This window comes from Gorilla gorilla, chromosome 3 (genome assembly GCF_029281585.2).
Source record: "Gorilla gorilla gorilla isolate KB3781 chromosome 3, NHGRI_mGorGor1-v2.1_pri, whole genome shotgun sequence".
NCBI lineage: Eukaryota > Metazoa > Chordata > Mammalia > Primates > Hominidae > Gorilla > Gorilla gorilla.
In genome coordinates, this window is record NC_073227.2 from 154,067,167 (window position 1) to 154,082,539 (window position 15,373).

Consider the following 15,373-nt stretch of genomic DNA (forward strand, 5'->3'; position numbering starts at 1 on the left):
GTTTCTCATTTGTAGCAGATTTAATGAGAAATTCCAGTACGCTAGCTAGAAGCCACCCATTTTTCCTTTGGGTTATTTTTCTTCTCTGTAAAGGATTTTCTATGATAGTTTTCTTAGTGAGGTTCCGTTAAGTGGTAAATTCTCTAATTTTTTTTACATTAATAATTAAGTATATTCTGGCCTGGTGTGGTGGTTCATGCCCGTAATCCCAACACTTTGGGAGGCTGAGGCAGGTGGATCACCTGGGGCCAGGAGTTCAAGACCAGCCTGACTAACACGGCAAAACCTTGTTATCTATTAAAAATAATAAAAATAATAAAAAGTAGCCAGGCATGGTGGCACGTGCCTGTAATCCCCGCTATAGGGGAGGCTGAGGTAGGAGAACTGCTTGCACCTAGGAGGTTGAGGCCGCAGTGAGCTGAGATCACGCCACTTCACTCCAGCCTGGGTGTAAGACTGTCTCAAAAAAAAAAAATTAAGTATATTTTGACTTCATTCTTAAATGATGGCTAATTTAGATGTAAAAATCTAAACTGAGTGTTATTCCCCCCACCCAAACCCCAACAATTGGAAACTATTACTACATGCTTTTCTGGTATGTATATGTTTGCTAATGAGGAATTGTACCTAGAAATCATATCATTATAGGTACTAATCAGCCTTTTCTCTCTCATTTTAAAAATAATGTGCTTCTTGAGCTATGGTTTTACTTCATTGTATCTAGGTATACATTTATTTTTACAGATGTTATTTAGTAACCCAGAGCTAAATATACTGGCATATATTTTGCCAATAAAGGTATTCGATAGTCAGGGAAATCAAACTGAATATAAAAACTACTTTTGGGGACTTTGTGTTAGCTTGAAAGAAAGAAAGAAGGAAAGAAAGAGAAAGAGAGAAGAAGAGAAAGAGAGAGAAAGAAGGAGAGAAAGAGAGAGAAAGAAGGAAAGAAAGAAAAAGAAAGAAAGAGAAAAGAAAGAAGAAAGAAAGAAACAGAAAGAAAGAAAGAAAAAGAAAGAAAGGGAAAGAAAGCAAGCTACAGGAAGAAAGGGAGGGAGGGAGGAAAGAAGAAAGGGAGGAAGGGAGGAAGGGAGGGAAGGAAAGAAAGAAAAAAGAAAGAAAAGAAAAGAAAGAAAGTAGAAAGAAAGCGAGAGAGAAAGAGAGAGAGAGAGTCTATAGTTGACCATTGAACAACACAGAGCACAGAGGTTATGGGTGCTGACCCTACACAGATGAAAATGCACTCATAATCTGTGATTCCCCCAGAACTTACTGCTAATAGCCTGCTGTTGATCAGAAACTTTAGCAATAACACAAGCAGTCAATTAACACACATTTTGTATGTGGCATGTGGTATATACTGTATTCTTATAATAAAGTAAGCAAGAGAAAAGAAAATGTTGTTAAGAAAACCATAAAGCAGAGAAAGTATATTTACCATTCATTAAGTGAAAGTGGGTCATCATAAAGGTCTTTATCCTCATTTTCTTCTCATTGAATAGGCGGAGGAGGAGCGCAGTGGAGGGGTTGGTCTTGCTGTCTCGGGGTGACAAAGGAGGAAGAAAATCCCAATATAAGTGAACCAGTACTATGCAAACCAGTGTTATTCAAGGGGCAATGGCACACATAGGGCTACTGTTATGAACAACGTGAAAGTAATTTTCTAGCTTTCTAGGAAACTCAGGTTTCAGTTTTCTTAAAATCATGACCACTGGTGCTAGGTAGCTCATTTCCTGTGATAGGTTAGGTGCTGATGTATTTCTTTATATCATCTTCAAAGATTATCTGTATGTTTCTTTTGCTTGATAATCAAATGCACCTGCATATTTTCCAGTCCAGTGCACAGAAGCATTGTAGGAAAAGCAAAAATGTACATAATTTGTTCTTCCCATGCTCAATTCTACTTTTTTACAGGTTGTTTTATTCTTATTTTTACCATTGTATTTATTATATATCAATTTAGTTTGTGATTTCTTCCAAGTACTGGATGTTAAATCTTAACAAATAAAATGTTAATTTCCATATTTTAATTATTTCTTTCAGCCTCTTCCTCAATTCGGTGCTCTACTTCAATAAATTGTTTCCTAATTTTGTTAGGCATAGTTTGTTTCTGCAGCTTGAAAATACTGAATTTATCCAATAACATGCCCATAGGTAAAGAATTATCTTCCCTGTGTATATGAATTATTTTCATTTTTATGTGACCTTCATACCCCACTCTGCAATCTCATCTATTTTTCTCTCTACCAAATTTAAATTTTCTTACTCATAGGGTTGGTTATCATGGTTTCTCTGGAATTTTTGTACATAAGACTCATTTAGATGCATCAACTTATCAATCCTGAAAATCAGCTCATTAGAATTTCTTAGATAAAATTCCCAAGGGAACAATTCCAGGTGGCCCTATTTTTTTTTTTTTTTCCCATGGCAGGCCATAGATGTCATATTCTGGCCACACTAATTATTGGGCTAAATATAGCTGGATTAGTCACCTCAGCCTAGGAAACTGGGATGGTATCTTCCAAATGGTAATGCAGGAATTTTAAGGTAAGCACAGGGAGACAGAAACGTCTCATGAGCAGAAAGGCAGAATTTCTGATGGATTTTGACTTTTCTTTGTGGATACAGATGGTGAAAGTGAGGCTCAATGATCTTCATGATCCTTCTGACCACTGGGATCTTAAGCAGGAGGTGTCAGAAAATTTATCACAGAGATCATTGCAATGTGGTGGCTAAGTATTCATGGCAATGCCACTGTTTGGTCCTTAGATATTAGCACTTCGTTGTAAAATATTGGTTCTTCATTGTGAAGCAGACTTCACTAAGGGTGGGATTGTTCACCCATTAATAAGAATGTGAGCTATGATTAGGCAATGGTGATACAGGACAGTTTTGTCCTACTGATGATGTGTTTGTTGTTGCCATAGGAATCCTTCTCATTAGAAATGGAACAGCATGTTCAGATCTATAGATCGTACCTATTGCTGGTACTATATATGAATAAAATTCAAAGTTTAAAAAATTGTCTTTAAGATAAATTGATTAATAAAATGATAAAAATCTTATTTAGAAAATTTATTTAAAACTTGTATGTCTGTGTTCTCATGTCTAGGTAGATATTTCTATAGGAGGACTTAGGTAAAATAAAAGTGAATATTTAAAAATTAATACAGACGAGCATATCAGAAGATCTTACTTCAGTGGTATGTACGTTTAACATAGAAAATAACAATCTTTTTCAAAGTCAGATATTTTGAATAAATGAATAGCAAAGACGCTGTGTTTGTATGCACAGTATATATTAAAACCTCGTAGAAATTACATTTAGAATGCAAGGTGACACTTTATGAGCTCTACTGAATTCAACTTGTACACATTCAGTAACTTTCGGCAAGTTACTCTTCTAGGTAGTAGATATATAATAGTTAAGTGTCTTAAGTATTTCTTGAAAAAACACCTAAATTCAGAACAAGTACACAGACAGAGATATGGTATAATAAATGCTGTAATGAGAAAAGAAATAGTAATTTTTAAATAGAAAAGGCTTATTAGATGAAATGACGTATAAAATAAGAAAGAAAATATAAGTAAAAAATTTTCAAGTGAAAGAGATGTATACAGAAAGGAGTATTGCAGAAGAAAATACAATACATATAAATGGACCCCAAATAAGGGAGAAAGATCACAAAACTGCAGAATGCAAAATAAGTTAGTCTACTTGGAGTAAAAAACTTAGTCTACCTAGAGTAAAAATCATGAAGATGGTGAAGGTGGGTGGTAGTTGAGTGATCAGGTTTGAAGCTGGAGAAGGCAAATGCTAGTTCATGTAGAGATCCTTTCCTAAGATATGTGTAATATTCCAAGGCCAATGGCACGTTAACAACTTGGAAAGTTGTGAGACGTATAGAAGGTATATGATTATGTTTGCATGTTGAAAGATCATTTTTATTTCAGCGTGACTAGTTGATGGGAAGGCATCTGGGAGAGGCAGTGATGCCAAACAGGAGGGAATCGCAGTTTTCTATGTGTGCTATGAGCCAGGAGCTTCAATATTTTCTATGAACTATAAGCCAAATAAGCAATCTGCTATGTATATTAAGAAAAATAAAAGAAGTGATTTTAAGCCATGCTTTATATGAGAATCATATATAAAAATTATTTAAAATATTAATATTTTAGAACACAAATACTGCTTATTAAATTGAATGATCTGACCACTTTTTAAATTCAGAGCTGTCTATATTCTTAGTAGATATGCTATACTAGTAATGAACACAATCTGAAATATAATTTTTTTGTTTATTCTGCTGACATTTAATGTAATAAAATTTTCATCTAACCAGTATTCAAAACTGTTAAGTCTATACGAAATATGTCTGCCCTCAGCTTTGCCAGAGGCAGAATGTACTTTTGTTGATAGATTGAGCATTATGCTTTCTTCTGAAATTCCCTATTCATGGCTTATTCAAGTGTTCTTTCGTTTTGTTCAAAGTACTCTCCATGTGTGTGCGTGTGTGTGTTTGTGTGTGTGTGTGTGTGGTTTAAACCATATGCTTGGAATGTGTATGGTTTTATTTTCTGTGAATTAAGATGATAGAGTATTCTTTTGAAAAATGAATTAAATGGAATATAAATAGACCCATCTTTTGTCAGCAGCAAAGAAAAGCATTAAAGGGAAGCAATTTGTGGGAGATCTGTATTAGGTAAGGAAAATGTGTGTTCCATTACTCCAGAAAATATAAACTTGTGATTTATTAAAATAATAAATGTCTTACTTGAAAGCACAGTAAATAGACTAAATAGGGCTTTGTGGCCCCTTTTCCCTTCCCCTTTTCATTTTTTTTCAGTTTGGAATATTTCGACATTATATAAATGTAAAAAGGTATACTTCAAATATTTGTTTAAAGTCAAAACATTATTTTTAAAATTTTTACATTTATATCAAAACAACCCTTCATGAATGAGATAACTGATAGGTTATGGATATGTATATTCATATTTGTTGATTCCATTGTACCAAAGTACCAGAAGGTTAAGTAGCAACTATTTAAATGTTCAGTGATTTTTAAGTTTGCTGGTCTTCTGTTGCCATACATTAGGACCTCTCTAAGAAAGTGAAGATATATGTTAATAATTATGTGATAATTCAGTAATAAATATGAATATATTATTGTGGTATAGATATAGGGAAACTACCTGTTCACATAATCAAGGACAAACACTTTACAAACTGTTGATTACCAATGTGATTTATATGTTATAAAAATATTTTACATTTTAATCTAGGCTACATTGGATGTAAGATTCCTTTACAGTGGCCGTAGCAATTAGGGGTTAAATTATTATTTAATTAGATACATCAATTTCCGAAGATTCTACAATGATACTAGTTTTGTAATCTGGTAATTTAATAATTAGAATCTCTTATTTGTCATACTGTTATAATTTCTGTCAAAATAATAATCTCTATAAAATGTTTTAGTGATAATAATGCATTTGACCATATGAATAAAGCAATTTCCTGATAGTAACTGCATTCTTAAATTTTACCTTGCTCTTAAAACTGGAAGGACACAGTTTATTGTGAGGGGAAAAAAAAAACAGATAAATTGAAGTTACACAGCTTTGTCATAGTTAAATACTCACTCCTATTAAAAAAACAAACAAACAAACCTGGGCCAGCGCGATGGCTCACGCCTGTAATCTCAGCACTTTGGGAGGCTGAGGCGGGCGGATCTCCTGGGGTCGGGAGTTTGAGACCAGCCTGACCAACATGGTGAAACCCTGTCTCTGCTAAAAAGAAAAAAAAAAAAATTAACCAAGCGTGGTGGCACATGCCTGTAATCCCAGCTACTGGGGAGGCTAAGGCAGGAGAATTGCTTGAACCCGGGAGGCTGAGGTTGCGGTGAGCCGAGATCGTGCCATTGCACTCCAGCCTGGGTGACAAAAGCGAAACTCCGTCTCAAAAAAAAAAAAAAAAAAAAAAAATCCTTTCAACTATCACCCCATTAACTATCAAATTCAATACCTTAGCTTGACTTTTAAGATTTGCAGTTACTTATTAGTTCTATTTAATTACTGAATTATTGTTTTCAAAATGTAGTACCTCTGTCATAGGTATTAAAAACACAAAAATATAAGTTTTTCATAGAATTTACAATAAATCGATGAGAAATTCTATTAATAAGCTAGATAAACGCCCAGTTCTAAACGTAGCTATCCAGATATAAGTTCCTACTTTTCTTCTTTAGATATAATGAGATTTTTAGGTCCTCAAATCCTAAATTGGAGCCCCTCTTTTTATTATATTATCTTTGAATGTGCAATTATAATGTCATCTGCTAAAAATTGTATCACTTCTTCAAGATTAAATTCAAATTCTATGTTTTTATGAAGCATCACACAATCCACAACCCTCAACAAATAATTACTGTTATTTTTATTAATTTTATATAGATGTTCATAAGACTTCTATATATTTTTTAAATTAATTTTCATGAATCTATAAATGGGTATTATTTTTAAGCTCACATTGTAATAAGGGTATGAAATTTCAAAGAGTAATGATGAGCTCAAGATTTCCTACCAAAGAAATAACACTTTTAGAGTTAGTTCTAATTAATTTGACATTCATGTTTGCCTGTATGTTTCCGGAAAAAAAAGGCCTAGCTTCCCCATCTTTGCTCTACCCCTTCTAGTTCTATGTTATTTTATATACAACGGTTTTTTATGTGGCTGTTTTCAAAAGTTTGAGATTTATAGATCATACATTTAATATAAACTTTATTCTAATCATTTACTCATTAAACTGGCATTTAGTCTTGACTAGGAGTGCATGTTGTTAGGACAAACTCCAGCACCATAAGTAACTAGGAGCTCTTAATTGTACTTCTTGCTCTGCAGCTAATAGACTCCAGATAATACACACTACAGGAGACAGAATAATTCTCACAGAACCCCAAAACGACAACTAAATAATAAGGGAGAGCTGAATCAGAAGAAGTTTAGAGCAGAGACTAAACTGACCATGACTAAGATCAGGGCTCAAAGCTGTTGCGTGTGTGTGCCCAAGGTGGAACATGTGAAACTTAGCAAGGATTGTTGGGAAACAGATCTCCAGAGAAAGGGAGGCAAGATACATTGTCTTAGAAGGAGGAAACATAATGGAGCATTACAATGTTAGAACTTCTGGAAGCCAGAATGTCAGGGAATTTTAGAAAACTCTGATAAAATAAACAAATTCCTTGAAAATTGCAATGGAGTAAAATTTATATAAGATAAAACAAAATTTTAATAGACCTGTATTTACTAAAGTAGTTGAATCCATGATTAAAAACTTTGCCACAGAGACAATTTCAGATTCAGATTTCACTGGTGAATTTTAACAAATATTTAAGAAAAAATAATACCTATCTTACACATACTTATTCAGAAAACAAAGAAAGCAGTATACCTTTTGGCTTGCTTTATGAGGATAGCAAAATCGTAATCCTCTGACTTTGCAGAGACAATAAGATGAAGAAAATTATGGTCTACTACTGCTATGGATGTAGGTACAAAAATACTTTTAAAATATTGGTAACTGAACCCAAAAACATATTTTAAAAATATTGCACCATGACTAAGGAAGTCTTATCTCAGTAACACAAGGTTGTTTTTAACACAGAAAAATAATTTTTAAAAAATCAACACCAATCTCTGTTAAAAACTTTCAGTAAACTGAAAATATCAAGGAACTTCCTCAATCTAATAAATAACTTATAAAAAATCTACAGCTAACATCATAATTGGTGGTGAAATATTGAACATTTGCTCTTAAGGATACATACTCCCATTTCATTTAATCATTTTCTTCTGGTCCTAGATCAGGAAGAAAAAAGTAAAGATGTCTCTGTTTGCTAAAAGCATGACTGTTTACATATTAAATCTAAGAAATATACCAACAGCAACTAGAAATAACAACTCAGCATAATGGCGGAATACAAGCTTAATATATAATAATTTTCTTTTCAAATATTAACATCAAACAGAAAAAATAAAATTAAATTAAAAAAACATTTTATTTACAATTGTGCCAAAACTCGTAATTCTGTTAGCCATAAATTAAGCACAAGGTGAGCAAAATCTGTATAATGAAAAAAAACCCATAGATATGAGAAATCAAAGAAAATCTAAAACAATGATGAGTTATTTCATATAAATGGTTAAGAAGATCTAATATTGTTGAAAAATCAATTTTCACTAATGAACCATAGATTCAATAAAATCCCAGTAACAATTCCAGGAGCTTTCATTGTTTTTTTGGTAGTAATCAACAAGCTATTTCCAAAATTCCCATGGAAATGTAAAGGATCTAGATAACTCAATCTTGGTGAGAAAAAAACAAAAACAAAATTGAGGACTTATATCTCAAGGTGAATATAGATTTGTACCAATCAAGCCAGTGTGACATTGAAATGAGGGAAGACATATAGATCAATGGAACAAGCTAGAAAGTCAAAGTGATAAGCAAAACAACAAAATGATACAGTTTTAAATTATATTTTAATATTCATAACTAAGCCTATTCTCAAACATTTGGAAATTTTGTATGAAAATATTTTGTCATTTTTTGGTTGTAACTGTTTCCTCTTCTTTATGAAGAATTATTTAACATTAACAATTTTAATTATATTTATAGTAAATATTTCTCAAAGTGTATCTTAATTTTCCTTCTGGTATTTTGTTATATAAAATTGTTTTTATTTTATTATATTCATACTCCATGAAATAAACCAGGAGCTGTCTCAACAGCCTTTTGTTTGTTTTGACTCTTTCTGGTTTTAGATCTTTTTCTTCTTTTTGTTTTATTTTTAACTTAATCTATAAACATAATTATTAATTTTGCTGCATGGCAGAGTGATCCTCATGAGACATCATTCAAATTTTATTTCCCCCTTGCTATTCCTCCTTTAATAGGACTTCTAGTTTAAAATGGTACCAGCCTAAGTGCATATAAGGTTGTCTTTTCTAATTTTTCAATTAATCACATAAGACAATACAGACATACCAAAAAAATACAAAAATATCACTAAGAAAGTTCAACTATTGTCTGAGCTCAAATCCAACAGAAAACAACTCTGAATTAATATAAAATGAAGTAATTTCTACCCAAATTGTTTAAATCAACTTCGAAAAAATAGAATACTCCATTTCAACTACAGTGTTATTGTGCCTTGTATCATTTTTGTGACAATGAATTTTTTAAAGTCTTTTCAGGTACAGATAAACTTTTATTTTATTCCTTTGCTATTTATCAACATTTATTTCAACTTTGAGATACATTAATGTGTAATAATAAACACACACTTACAGAACAGATGGCTAGGTTCATGATGAATACATTGAATTACTATTTCTGAATTGTGTTTACCTGTATCTTTATAAGAAAAGGCATTAGCAAACTCTTTATCATTTGTATTGTCACTCTGATTTTTGATACCTTGGAATGCAATTTAAAGTATGCTATTACAGACATTTCCATTTTTAATTGGTCATATTGTAAATTTACGTTTTGTTCTTTTTATGAGATAATTTTCATTCTCTTATTCCCATAGTTTATATATTTGATATCATATGTTTAAACAGAAAGTTTTTTTAATTTCTAAGAGATGGTTCTACCTTTTCTATTTAGTATTTGTTTGAAATAGCAGGGTTAAATATTTCAAGTAACAAAACTAATTATGTCATGTAAGCATTTATTCACAGGTCAAGTGATACTAAGCAATTTGATGTACAGACTTTGAAACGGATGAACCACATTAATAGAAGCCATAATGTGTATATAACACCATAGACATGTTGTATTTTTAATACTGTAATGCTTTCTCACTTGTTTTTTAAAAAGCAGATGAAGGACTACTTGAAAGCTATTGTCTTCTGCATGAGACTTTATTAATTTTTCAGGTGAATATTTTCAGATTTGTTTGACTTAAGAATGGATTAAAATGAAAATGTGAGCAGAGAACCTTACCGAGTATGCTATGCTGAAACATGTTCCTTAAGCATATTTGTCAGCTGGGAGCACCTGACAAGTTCTAATAAGAAATGTTTTACTCCATTAAAAAATAACAGTGCACCTGTCAATAATACAGAAAAATATGTATTTGCATACATTAAAAATTCATCTGTAATTATTTCTGACATTTCTGAGTTTTCTTTTTCCATAATGGGATTTTATTTAAAACTTTTTGAACTTTATATTTATGTAATATTCTAAAACTAGCGCATTGTTAATGAAAGACTTTCATTTTAACTTATTTGATTTGTTATTTATTCTAATTTTATCCTTTCTATGACTAGCATCAAGAATTGTTACAACCCACTTGGAATATGTTTGCACACCATATAGTTCACTGCATTCATTTGTACCAGTGCCAGCTTGGCCAGCAACATTTTAATTCCCTTCTTTTTCTTTTCTCTCTTCTTCTTTTTTAGCTTTATTGAGCTCTCTGCTTCATTTTCTCATCATTTCTCCATTAACCTACATTTAACTCCAGTAACAGATCATATCCATCATTTTGTATGTGGTACCAATTTTCTGCATGTGAATAAGCCAAAATACATTCTTCAAAGCTAAAGCAAGTATTTGCTGCAGTCATCACCAAATCACATACAAATTTATGGATAGAAACAAATATTTTTGCAAAGTAATGAATATGGAAACATCAAATATAATTTTATGTCATACATTGTATAGATTTGGAATTACTGTAATTATATCATCATTTCTGTTTACATTTAAGTCACCATTTATGAGAATAAAGTAAATCTGGCTGTGACAGAAAGCTAGATCTTAAATTAGAAATTAAGATTTTCAGCACAATATTTTATTTAACACTGTTAAAAATAGACAGACATTTTGCTTTTGCTGTCAGTTGTGGGAAATTTAAATGAAAAAAAAATTATCCTCATTTAGATATGCCCTTTTCCCCCTTGTAATCATAAAACACATGCCCACACTTAGAAACAACTACACAATCTTTGTAATTCATAGTACTCATAATCCCTACTCATGATGCTAGCTCAGGTCTTCATGAAGTTTAGTCTATTTCAAGCTTTATTTCTTAGGATGTTTTGGGAATGGCTTGGATATGTTATCATTGGAGTAAAGGCCTTTTTAGTGTTCTGTTTCCTGCAGGGGCAATTAAATCAGGTGAGAGATCGTGGATCCACTTTATATGAGGTTTCTGTATGGTATTCTTATTTGGCTTTATTATTCTTTTTTCTTCCTTGCTTATAGAATCTCCATTTCATTCAGATAAAAACTGCCTTGTTGAAGGGGATGAATTACAATCAGGTTTAACTGGTGGATGTCAAACTGAGGTGCACATTACAGTCACCTGAGGAAGTTTTGTGACATCCTGATACCCTGGAGATTTTGAAGTAACTGGTTTGGAAAGGCAGCCTGTATCAGTGTTTTTAAAGAGTTACAATTATTTTAACTGTTTAATGCTTAAGCCAATATAACTTCTTTTAGGCTAGAGGTTGCATAGCCAATACCCCAACTTAAAGGGAAACTATTTCTTTTCTGATGAAATGCAAAGTTGAGGCCAGGAGAAAGCCTTTTTTTTCTCTAGCTCCCTTCCCCGTTCTTCCCTTCAACCTTTGTTTCTTTGTTTTGAGAATGCTGAAGAATGATAATGTAATGTTTGAAACTGTAGCAGCCATTTCATAACCTTGAAAGGTGATATTGCCACCAGGCTGAAGCTGAAAGATTAGAAGTGAAGGAACTGAAATCTTGAAGATACTAAATTGCTAAATCAATCCTGAGAATTCCTTAATATATAAAGCATAAGTGTCCTCTGAAGGTAAGTTCTCTAATATTTGCTACTAAACATATTTTAACTGATTCCATTATTGATATGATAACTCAATATTTAGTACTTAATTCAGATAAATTAGAACAAATTAAGTTTTTTAAGTGCTGTATTTAAACTATAACAATCTTTTATTCCTTCCATTGATTCATTCCTCAATACCCAAGTCTTTTGGTCTAGTACAGACTTACTGCTGTGCATGTTGACCAAGATCATTAGTTAGAACATGTGTATTGTGTGCTAATAATATAGTTGCAGTTATATTTGGCCCACTCTGTTTCATATATTTTAAAACTAATGCCTAGTTTTATACTTTGGACAAATGGGTTTCTAACCACATTCCAGAATTATGCTATGTATTCTTAATTTAGTTATTAAAATATATTCATTGAGAACCATCAATATAATAAGTCTGTTTAACAAAGTGTATAAATGAATGAGATTTGGAATACATCTTGTTTTCAAATCCAATCCATTACTCTTATTGATTATTTAAAGCACTCTGATAAAGAGATCTACATATCAACTTTCTAAGGATAGTAAAAAAAGTTAAGAGAGGTTGAATAATAGATACAAATGTAGGAAGGGTATAGAATGAGGCAGTACGGAATATTGTATTACTTAGAACTCTTTCTCCCAAGTCTCACACAAACGGGAAGTGATTCAAAATACTGATAAATGTATGTGTACCTTTTCCTCAACGAATAATTTTTTTATTTCATTAAATAATGTTCATTATACGCTAAATACTGTTTAAAACACTGAGCACGAAAATGAAGAACAAAGTTAACATGATTCAATCTCTCATGAAGCTTTAGTCAAATGAGAAAGACTGATGTTAGCCATATAGATTAATCATAGATCAATCAATAATTGAAATCATATTGTTTCATATGAAGAAATGAAATTCTTCCAAATATATTTGATATTAAGTCATGTAACTAAGATTAGAATTCTCCTCTACTTTTAGCTAAGTAACTTTTCCAAAGCAAAATAAATGGGACCAGGATATAAACCCAGCTTAGTAAATTTGCAGAATTGTATTCCTTTATATCCTAACCTTTTTTCTAAAGGTAAATAAAGCCAGGAGATATGGACAGTAAAATATAACATTACCATAGATTTACAAATGTGAATAGATTTTATATGTTTTACCTTTACAATACTTTTCAGTCTAACAGATGGTACCACCTCCATAAAATGCTAGCATCAACAGAGAAATTAATGTGCTTAATTAACATTAATTTATCTGGCATGAAAAAACGGGGTATTTTTATACCAGGGTTATTTAAATTTTATATAAAACACAGAGATGGAAAATCTTCATGTATATATTACAGAGAATATATGATTATGCATATATATTTATATGCTTATATAGTATACATAAAATACTACCCAGTGCATAATTTTAACACAGAAAGTGGCTTTACAGCCTGGTATTCCAAGAATGCTTTGGTATAAAAATCATTATCTTGGCTGACAGTTTTACCAGACCTTCTAATAAGGATCTTCTTCACTTGCCCTAACAGGGCACTTTTGTTTCCCAAGAACATTCTTTTAGAGACTCCTGAATGTGTATCTGCCTTGAAAGGATGGCCTATCCACATTGCCACTTTCTCCTTTTATGTTCAATGTTTAGAATTCAGCTCAGGTCCAAACCAAAGAAGCAATTCTACCTCACAAGTGCTGCAGCTGGTTTTCTCCAGTGCTACTCCATTCATAGCAAAGGAAGGAGTGGCAGACCCATGCAAGATTAGTTTAAAACAAAAATTAATACTGCTTCCTCATCCCATAAACTCTTGAGCTAGACTCTCCAGAGACAAAAGAGGAAAGACTCAAACAGACAAAACTTGGCTACCAATGATAATAATCCTCAGAGATGTGTTCCGGGTTGTTTGGACTTTTGCCATGAATACATCACTAAAAGTTGGAAGTAGCATGGTTTCCTCCAGCCATCTGGTTTAACTGAAAAACATAAATATTGGTTTTCTTATCCATGTATTATTGCCTAGTTATGACTTGAATTATGTTCTTAAATACTGAAAAGTATCTGAAAAATGTGTATAAATTCAACATAAGCAACAAAGTAAATCATCCTTATTATACTTATTAATATATTATACCAATAAACTAATGGTGGATTTTATCAAAATTTTAGTGATTTGAATTATTTGGATATATCTCATATTCTGGTTTTTCTTTTTTTGTAGACTCATAGTAGACAATCAGAAAAATCAAAATTCAAACAGAAATTTGTTTAACTTAATGCAAATATATATTATTTTAAAATATACGTGGTTAGCCATTCTAAATTAAAAAATGGCTAGTATGAAATGCAATCTAAAAAATATAAAATTCCGTTAATATAAGGTAAAAATTTGGCTGATATGTATATATTTTTTCGTGTGTAAATTTGTTATTTCATAAATAATATCTATTTTATGCTAGATGCTGTTTAAAACACTGAAGACAAAAAACGATGAACAAAGTTCACATGATTACATCTCTCATGAAGCTTTAGTCAAGTGACAAAGACTAATGTTAATCACATAGATGAATCACTAAATGAACAAAACTATTATACAATTCTCCACCAAATTGAAAATAACACAAGTATAATTTTAAAATATTTTAATTTAATATTTTGTGGGTATGTGGACACATACGATGCCTTCTTACTACTCTGGGTAAGGTTACACATGAGATCCAAATATATTCCACATTTTATCGTTACAAAGAAAGCAAACAAATACAAAGTTATGTGAAACAAAAAGTTTAATCTAGATTTTTAAATTAAGTATTAGAAAAACTGAAATTCTATGTGATATTAATGATGGCAGGTGCCTGTAATCCCAGCTACTCGGGGGGCTGAGGCAGGAGAATCACTTGAACCTGGGAGGTGGATGTTGCAGTGAGCTGAGATCGCGCCATTGTAATCCAGCCTGGGCAACAAGAGTGAAATTCTGTTTAAAAAAATAAAAAATTAATGTTACTATAATAAGTATTTGATATTTTAATATAGGCAATTTAAATTTTAAACATCACCTTCAAGATTCTAAATAATAAATTGCAATAATTTTAAATTAAAAAAATCAAAGTACAAAATAAAAATGCTTCACATCAAAACCTATCCTAGATGAATTATTATATTTCTTTCGTTTTCTGTGGCCACAAGATTTATTCAGTCTTTATTATGCACCAGACACATTGTTAGTCCATAGTGATAGAAATAAAACATGATCTCTACCCTGCAAGTGAGGAGGTACATTTATCTGAGAACTATAGAGACTAAAAGACTTTCTCACATTTACATAGCTATTAAATGTCAGTAACTAATTTTAAATTAGTTAAAATTTAAGTAATTCGTTAAATTAGTTATCTAATAAATTAGTTAAAATTTAATTAAACTTAGTTAAGCCATATGTTTCTCTTTCAAAAGCATTTACTTGTTATTTCATCTTACACCCCCTCTGAGTAGTAAATAAAATATTTTAAAAAAGGAAGTGGAAGAA

The 15,373-nt window shown here is 31.5% G+C and overlaps 1 long non-coding RNA gene across 1 annotated transcript in view; it reads right to left on the minus strand.

The window, feature by feature from the left end:
- Positions 1-14,513: 14,513 nt before the first annotated feature.
- LOC134758362 (uncharacterized) overlaps positions 14,514-15,373 on the minus strand; it is a 267,324-nt gene continuing 266,464 nt past the window's right edge. Inside the window, exon 4 of the long non-coding RNA XR_010133506.1 lies at positions 14,514-14,824. This is a non-coding gene — a long non-coding RNA (uncharacterized lncRNA). The remainder of the gene's footprint in view (positions 14,825-15,373) is intronic.